Raw genomic sequence first — 9,913 nt, 5'->3', positions numbered from 1 at the left:
CAAAAACCTTGTCTTACCTTTAAAGTTCTCTCTCTCTCTCCACAATCTAGTTCTTATTTATCTTTCTAGTTTTCTGTCATATCACTCCCCTTTACATACTCTCTCTCTCTGATCATTTTGTATTGCTGTACTCATGATGATTATTTGCAAAAAGGTCACCATGAAAATAATTGCAGTTTATTGCCATCTATTGCAGAAGGTGATAAAAATAAAGAAGTTTTGTGAAAACTACAATAGTAACTCTAAATTAAGTTAACACACACTGAGAGTATCTTTGGTGGGAAGGTAGCTAGGATATAGAAGAGCCCGGATTCCCTGTAGACAATCTTGTGGGATTAAAATTGTGCCAATCTAAAACTAAGAAGAATCACCTGAAGATTCTTCTGCTCATTCCTGGGATCCATAGAAGAACCTATGGAACCCTGTAAGAGATACTGAGAAAGAAAAGTTGGGTGGAGGGAAAAGGAATGGCTAACTAATACAGAGTCCACTTGGTACCTCCTGCACCTGGTCTACAAGAGGGGAAAAGGCCAACCTCACTGAAGTTCTTGGTTGCAAGAGCCCAGAAGGAGAGAGTAGTCCCCAAAGAACTTTAGATGGGCACTGGTGCAGATCTCCTGATGGGGTCTGCCTGGACTCTAGCAATCTGAGCTCAGAGGCTGGAGAAATTTCCTAGGCAAAGACTAACTTGGGCTTCCATTATGGCAGGATCTTGGAAGTCATGAGGAACTCCAGGAACAGTTCAGAGAGCACCTAGGCAAAAGCCCTCATGGGAGCTCAGCACAGGAATACCTCCTAATTCCAACAGCAAGGGAAAAGGACCCCAAGGAGAACTTAACTAATAGGGAGGTACCAGAACAACCCTGGAGTACACTGAAGTAGAAGCCTAGTAGTGTTTGCCACTAGAGTAAGGATGAGGGAGGCTATGTCCACACTGTTCAGCTATGGAGCCTTGCCTAAATGTAAGTCTTTCCAACCTAAATACTGAGGTTGCTGAGGTATGAAAACTAAGGAAAACTCCAAATACTATGAAAAAATAACCATAATTTAGGAAACTGTCTAGGAAACTTCAAATAGGATGATGACCCCTCACAAGTCTAGGTAAAGCCACAGGGGAAGAAAGTGTCCTGACCACAAGGATTACAAGAGTAACTAGAAAAATGAAATGAGAGATACAAAATGGAGTAGCCAGGGAGAATAGATGATGAAGAGAATTGATACCTTAGAAGGGACAAGAGAAAACCACCATGAACAAAATGTCCTAAAAATTTAGAATGGGACAGATCGAAAACAACAACTCAATGAAACAAAAAGAAATCAAAAAGATAAAAAAAATCTTAGAAATATATTTTAAAAAACTGATTTGGAAAACAGGTCAAGGAAAGATAAATTAAGAATGAACATACTATCAAAAATTATGACCAAAAAAGGCCTGGATTTCATGTTCAAAAAATATAGAAATGAAAACTGGCCAGAACTCTTAGAACCAGAAAGCAAAGAAAGAATCCATCTACTATGTTCTGAAAGAAAAACTAAATTGAAAATCCTCAAGAATGTCATAGCCCAAATCCAGAACTTTCAGGTCAAAGAAAACATACTACAGGCAGGCAAAAATAAAGGATTTCAGTGCCAAGAGGCCACAATAAGGATCACATAAGACTTGCAGAGGTTGACATAAGATATGCTAAAAAGCAAAAATAAAGATTTTCAATCAATTATAATTTATCTGGCAAAACTAAATATAATTCTGCAAGGGGAGAAATATACTTTAAATGGAATTGAGAATTTCCAAGCATTCCTAATAAAAAGGTTAGACATTTTGAAATGAAAATATAGGTGCCAGGAGAACCATAGAAGAGTATACATATTTGATTAATTGGAAGGGGATATGTGGAGATGAACTTTTTACAAGTTAATAGGTGGATAAGAAGGAAATGTCTTCTCAGAACTCCAATATCTTTAAAAGTTAGAGAAAATTAAAAATGACAGAGGGCATGTGAGTAGTTTTGTCTGATCATCTTTTTTTTTTTTTGGCAGTTGGGGTTAAGTGACTTGCCCAGGTTCACACAGCTAGTAAGTGTCAAGTGTTTGGTCTGAGACTGGATTTGAACTCAGGTCCTCCTGACTTCAGGGCCGGTGCTGTATCCACTGTGCCACCTAGCTACCCCCTGATCATCTTAGAAGACAAAAATCATAGGGACACTGGGGATACTGGAGATACTGGGGAAGAAAGAAAGAGGAAGGGGAAAGAAATTATTATCATATTATGGATGTGTGTAAAATGAAGAGCATAGAGGAAAGGGTGGAGAGAATGGCATCCCATGAATCTCACTTACATTTGAATAGATAAAGGAAGATTGAACACAATTACACAGACCATACATATACTCATTTCAGCATCGAAATACATTAAACTCAAAAGGGAATTGAAGGGGAAAGGGAACAAGAAAGGGGAAGAAAGGAGACTGAGAGAAGATAGGTAAGGGGATAGTTAGTCATAAGCAAAAGAAGTTAAATGTTTGAAAGAAAAATATGGAGGAGACATTAAAAGGAAATGAAGAGAATAAAAATTTGGGATTAGAAATGCCACAAGGAGAAGTAATAAGTCACAATGGAGAGGAAATAGATTATTTCATTTATGGATAATGAGTGCTAGGCAAACTCCCTCTTTTACTCTATATTTTCCCCTTTCAGCTCACTCTCTCTGGCCAGCTCCACCACCATACTGTCTGCTGAACCCCTGTGAATAACTCTGCTTTGAGTCTAACTCAATGATAAGTGAGTCCCTGTCTTATAAAGAGATGGCCCAGACACTGCTCAATCTCTGTTCCGCTCCATTTGCATACCAGCTCCCTATCCTTAAAGAGGTACCCTCATCCCCTTCCTTCCATCTTTCCTTTATGTCTTGTCTTCTACAATTAGAATATAAACTTCTTGTATTCTTAGCACTTACTTGCTACATGCTGTATCTATCTATCTGTCTGTCTGTCTGTCTATCTGTCTTACCTTTCTACCTATCTACCTATCTTTTGCCACTTTATTATTTGTAAAGAGTAAGGCTCTGCATGGGCCATACAGGCAAAGACCAGGCCTCAGGGGACTGATTCACAGGCAGCTGTGGAGGTTTCCAGACTTCTCAGCCCACAAACACTAAAGACAACTTAGAAGGTCAGTAGGAGAGGTCCATCTCCTAGGGGAGAGAGGAGCTCTGTCTGGCTGTAGTCCCAGTGCAGCCCTGGGTAGCAGCTGCTTCCAGAGCTCTTGGCCCACAGATAGAGTGGGGATCAAGAGGCTGATCAGAGGGGGATTGTAGGGATCTCTTTGATGGTGCTGAGGCAGGATTCTCTTGCTTCACCTGTGGTTGGATCTAGGTTGCAGTTCTGGGTAGTGGTCCTGGGGTGAGGAGGGGCGTTGGCATGGGGGAGCTTGTGGTGGCAGTGAAGAAGAAATCCTTCTCATATTTCCAAGGCAGAAAAGAGTACTTGTGGTCACTCATAGACCACAGCACAGGAGAGGAAAGGAGTAAACACCTTTCCTTTGATCATACCACTTTGAAAGAACAGAAAATTTACAGGTCCCTAGAAGTATCTCTGAAAACAGCTGCACAAAATTGAGACAGTACATTCTCTACACTGGAAGCAGAGCTTTACCTTAACAAACAGTTAAAAAGTCAAATAATTGTCTGGGATCATGAGCAAACTGTGCAAAAAAAAAAATCAGACCATAGAATCTTCTTTGGTGACAAAGAAGATCAAAACATACAACCAGAAGAAGACAACCAAGTCAAAGCTCCTACGTCCAAAGCCTCCAAGAAAAATATAAATTGGTTCCAGGCCATGGAAGACCTCAAAAAGGATTTTGAGAAGCAAGTAAGAGAAGTAGAAGAAAAACTGGGAAGAGAAATGAGAGTGATGGAAGAAAATCATGAAAAGCAAGTCAACAGCTTGCTAAAAGAGACCCCCAAAAATACTGAAGAAAATAACACCTTAAAAAATAAACTAACCCAAATGGCAAAAGAGGTCCAAATAGCCAATGAGGAGAAGAATGTTCAAAAGAACAGAATTGGCCAAATGGAAAAGAAAGTTGAAAAGTTCACTGAAGAAAATACTTCCTTAAATATTAGAATGAAGCAAATGGAAGCTAATGACTTTATGAGAAATCAAGAAACAATAAAACAAAGCCAAAAGAATGAAAATATGCAAAACAATGTGAAATATCTCACTGGGAAAACAACTGATCTGGAAAATAGATCCAGGAGAGATCATTCAAAAATTATTGGACTACCTGAAAGCCATGATCAAAAAAAAAAAAAGAGCTGAGACATCATCTTTCAAGAAATTATCAAGGAAAACTGCCCTGATATTTGAGAACCAGAGGGTAAAATAGAAATGGAAGGAATCCACTGATCACCTTCTGAAAGAGATCCCCAAAGGAAAACTCGTAGGAATATTGTAGCCAAATTCCAGAGTTCCCAGGTCAAGGAGAAAATATTGCAAGCTGCCAGAAAGATACAATTCAAGTATTGTGGAAACACAATCAGGATAACACAAGATTTAGCAGCTTCTACATCAAGGGACCGCAGAGCATGGAGTATAGTATTCTGCAGGGCAAAGGAGATAGGATTACAACCAAGAATCACCTACTCAGCAAAACTGAGTATAATTCTTCAGGGGAAAAAATGAAAATTCAGTGAAATAGAGAATTTTCAAGCATCCTTGATGAAAAGAGCAGAGCTAAATAGAAAATCTGACTTTCAAACACAAGACTCAAGTGGAACATGAAGAGGTAAACAGGAAAGAGAAATCTTAAGGGACTTATTAAAGTTGAACTGTTTACATTCCTACATTGAAAGATGGTATTTGCAACTCATGAGACCTTTGTCAGTATTAGGGTAGTTGGGGAGAAAAAAAAAACCACATGTATGTACATATTGATAGATAAATAGACACATAGATAGATAAATAGATAGAGGGCACAGTGTATGTTGAAGATGAAAGGGTGATATCTAAGAAATAAAATTAAGGAGTTAGAGAGGATTATACTGGCAGAAGGAGAAAGGGAGAGATAGAATGGGGTAAGTTATCTCACATAAAATAGACAAGAAAAAGCTTTTACAGTGGAGGAGAAGTGGGGGAAGGTGAGAGGGAATGAGTGAATCTTATTCTCATCAGAGTTGGCTTAAGGAGGAAATAATATACACACTCAATTGGGAATGGAAGTCTATCTTACCCTACAGGAAAATAGGAAGAAATGGGATGGGGGGGATGATAGGAGGGAAGGCAGATTGGGGGAGGGGGTAATCAGAAGCAGACATTTCTGAGGAGGGACAGGGTCAAAAGAGAGAATAGAATAAATGGGTGAGTGGGATAGGACAAAGGGAAATATAGTTAGTTTTTCACACCATGACTACTATGGAAGTGTTTTGCATGACTACACATATATAACCTGTATCGAGTTGCTTGACATCTCAATTAGGGTGGGTAGGAAGGGAGGAAGGGAGAGAAATTTGGAGCCCAAAGCTTTAAAAACAAATGTTAAGAATTGTTTTTACATGCAACTGGGAAATAAGATAAACAGGCAATGGGGTATAGAAATCTATCCTATCCCACTGGAAAATAGAAGGGGAAGGGGAAGGGGATAAGACAAGAGAGGGTTATAGAAGGAAGGCAGATTAGGGGAAGAGGTATTCAGAAAGCAGGCCATCTTGGGATGGGGGCAGGGGTGAAATAGGGAAAAATTGGAACTCAAAATCTTGTGGAAATGAATGCTGAAAATTAAAAATAATGAATAAAAATAAAAATTAATGAATTTTAAAAGGAAGGGGTGGCTACAGGGGAGGGAAGAACTACGAAGGGTCAGATGGATTTACAAGGAAATTCTATCAAACATTTAAAGAACAATTAATTCCAATAGCATATGGACTATTCGGGAAAAATAGGTGAAGAAGGAGGTTTACCAAATTCTTTTTATGATACAAATATGGTGCTGATACGTAAATCAGGAAGAGCCAAAAGAGAGAAAGAATATTATGGACTAATTACCCTAATGAATATAAATGGAAAAATTTTAAATAAAATATTAGCAAAGAGATTACAGCAATATATCTCAAGGATAATACACTATGATCAGGTAGGATTTATACCAGGAATGCAGGGCTGTTTCAATATTAGGAAAACTATCAGCATAATTGATCCTATCAACAACAAAACTATCAGAAATCATGATTATCTCAATAGATGCAGAAAAAGCTTTTGACAAAATACAACACCCATTCATATTGAAAACACTGGAGAGCACAAGAATAAATAGTGTCTTCCTTAAAAAGGTAAGTAGCATCTATCTAAAACCATGAGCAACCATTATATGTAATGAGGATAAGCTAGAAATATTTCTAATAAGATTGGGGGTGAAACAAGGATGTCCACTCTTACTCACCATAGTACTAAAAATGTTAGCTTCAGCAATGAGAGAAGAAAAAGAAATTGAAGGAATTAGAATAGGTAAAGAAGAAACAATGCTATCACTCTTTGCAGATGATAGGATAGTATATTTATAGCATCCTAAAGAATCAAGAAAAAAATTACTTGAAATAATAAATAAATTTAGCAAAGTTGCAGGATATAAAATAAACCCACACAAATCATCTGCATTTCTACATATTACTAACAAAGTCCAACAGCAAGAGACAGAAATTCCATATAAAATTACTGTAGACGTTCTAAAATATTTGGGAGTCTACCTGCCAAAATAAACTCAGGAAGTACATGAACACAAGTATAAAATACTTTTCACACAAGTAAAATCAGATCTAAATAATTGGAAAAATATCAGTTGCTCATGTGTAGGCCGAGCTAATATAATAAAAATGACAGTTCTACCTAAATTAAAGTACTTATTCATACCATACCAGTCAAACTACCAGAAAATTATTTAATAGAGCTAGAAAAAATAATAACAAAATTCATCTGCAAGAACAAAATGTTCAGTATATCAAGGGAATTAATGAAAAGAAATAAAAGGGAAGGTGGCCTAGCTGTACCGGATTATAAATTGTATTATAAAGCAGGAATCATCAAAACTTGATACTGGCTAAGAAATAGAGTGCTGGATCAGGGAAATAGGTTATAGTCAATGACTATAGTAATCTACTTTTTGAATAACTCAAAGACTCCAGCTTCTGAGATAAGAAATCACTATTTGACAAAAACTGCTGGGAAAATTGAAAAACAGTGTGGCAGAAACTAGGCATAGACCAATATCTTATACCCTATATCAAGATAAAGTCAAAATGTGTACATGATTTAAATATAAAGGCTGATACTATAAGCAAACTAAGAGAGGAAGGAATCTATGTCAGAATCCAACCTGTCAGATCTATGGAGGAGGGAAGAATTTATGACCAAAACAAGAGATACAAAACACTATGAAATACAAAATGAATGTTTTTGATTACATTAAATTGAAAAGTTTTTGCACAAACAAAGCCAATGCAACCAAGATTAGAAGGAAAGCAGAAAGCTGGGAAACAATTTTTTACAACCAGTGTCTCTGATGAAGGCCTTGTTTTTAAACTATGTAGAGAACTGAGTCAAATTTATAAGAATACAAGTCATTCCCCAATTGATAAATGGTCAAAGGATATGAACAGGCAATTTTTAGATGAAGAAATGAAAGCTCTCTATAGCCATATGAAAAAATTCTCTAAAACACTATTGATTAGAGAAATGCATACCAAAACAACTCTGAGTTACCACATAACACCCGTCAGGTTAGCTAACATAACAAAACAGTGAAATGATAAATGTTGGAGAAGATGTATGAAAATTGGAACACTAATGCATTGTTGGTAGAGATGTGAACTGATCCAAGAAAAAAGAAAAAAGAAAGTAAAAGGGGTAAGAGAGGATTGTACTGGGAGAAGCAGAAAGGGAAAGGTAGAATGGGGTAAACTATCTCACATAAAAGAGGCAAGAAGAAGCTTTTACAGTGGAGGGGAAGAGGGGGGAGGTGAGAGGGAATGAGTGAACCCTACTCTCATTGGATTTGGCTTAAGGAGGGAGCAACATACACTCAGTTGGGTATGGAAATCCATCTTACCCAACAGGAAAATAGGAAGAGAAGGGATAAGGGGTGGGGGATGATAGAAGGGAGAGCAGATTGGGGGAGGGGGTAATCAGAAGCAAACACTTTTGAGGAGGGACAGGGTCAAAGGAGAGAATAGAATAAACAGGGGATGGGATAGGTTGGAGGGAAATAGTCTTCCACAACATAACTATTAAGGAAGTTTTCTGCATGACTACACATGTATAACCTATATGGAATTGCTTGCCTTATCAGTGAAGGTGGGTGGGGAGGGAGTAAGGGAGAGAATTTGGAACTCAAAGTTGTAAAAAACAAATGTTAAAAATTGTTTTTACGTGCAATTGGGAAATAAGATAAACAGACAATGGGGTATAGAAATCTATCTTACCCTACAGGAAAATAGAAGGGGAAGGGGATAATAGAAGGGAGATTGATAGAAAGGAGGGCAGATTTGGAGAAGGGGTAATCAGAATAAATGCTGTCAAGAGGTGGGAGGAGGGTAGAGATGGGGAGAAAATTTGGAACTCAAAATCCTGTGGAAGTGAATGTTAAGAACTAAAAATAAAATAATTTTATTTTTCAGCCAAAGACAAGATTTATTAGAACATCTGTCATATTGGGCAGAATCTTAAAGAGTCTGAATGTTAGTGAGCTAGTGGCTAGATTATAAGAATCTGAGCAGTGGCTAGATTTTAAGAATCTAAGCATCTTGATGGAGAGAAGATGGACCTTATATACAGAAAGACTATGGGAGGGATCTAGGAGTGGCCAAGTAGTCTATGAGGTAATAGAACTCCAGGGACCTGGACTACATGGCCAAGAGAGAATGGAGCTTATCTAGGATTAAGGGTGGGAAATGGCAGGGGGCCATAGGGAGGTAAGACAATGGAGAGCCAGGCTAGGTTAAGGGTAACAGAGATTGGGAGATTGGGTGTAGCCACAATGAAAGATCAGTTGATGGGATTATAGCCTCAGGGAAAGTCAGAGATTAGGCCATGTGGGAAAGTCCAGGGTTTTTCCTTTTTGGGGTCTAGATCTCATCCTCATCATTCCCCCCTCAAACAAATGGGACCCAAATTCTTTTGGGGTAAGGGATGAAGCTCTCGGCTTCTGAAACTGCTTCCTGCTGGCAAGGGTTGTAGAGCTGTCCCTGCCTCAAGGGGGTCCCAAAGAAGAGGTTGACTGGAACCTAGCACAGGCTGCATCCAGGAAATGATGGGGGGACATTGGTTGGTACCTGCTGTTTGCTATCAACTGCAGATGAATGGCCAGTAGTCTGGAAGACACAAATCTGACAGAAAAGACTGCAGGGCCCAAATGACAAGATAAAACATCCTTTGCTCTGTTTGGATTCAGCAATATCAAATCCACCTCATAGCCAGGGGGGTAACATTCCTTTTCAAAGGAACATAATGGGGAAACTGAGGCAGGAGGATCCCATTTTAGAATGAGGCTAAAATTGTCCTCTCAGCTTTTCCCTATGATGACTTCCCACCAGTATCACCTTCTCTGAATAGCTTGTGGCATTTCTCAGATGGTAGATTGATTATCAATGGATTATGATCAATTAGACAACTCAAAATAAAATCCTATTGATGCAGTTTAGGGGTTCAGGGGTCCTGGGACCTCAAAATCACAACATGCAGGTCCTGCCCAAAAGAATTCGACTCAAGTCTTCTTTCAGCCAAAAACAAGGTTTATTAGAACATCCATCATATTGGGCAGACTATTAAGGAGTCTGAACATTGGTAAACTATTGGCTAGGTTATAAGAATCTGACCAGTGGCTAGATTATAAGAATCCCAGCATTTTAATGGAGACAAGATGGACC

This window comes from Vombatus ursinus, unplaced genomic scaffold (assembly GCF_900497805.2).
Source record: "Vombatus ursinus unplaced genomic scaffold, bare-nosed wombat genome assembly UNPS02014910.1, whole genome shotgun sequence".
Taxonomy (NCBI): domain Eukaryota; kingdom Metazoa; phylum Chordata; class Mammalia; order Diprotodontia; family Vombatidae; genus Vombatus; species Vombatus ursinus.
This window is presented reverse-complemented; position numbering follows the sequence as displayed.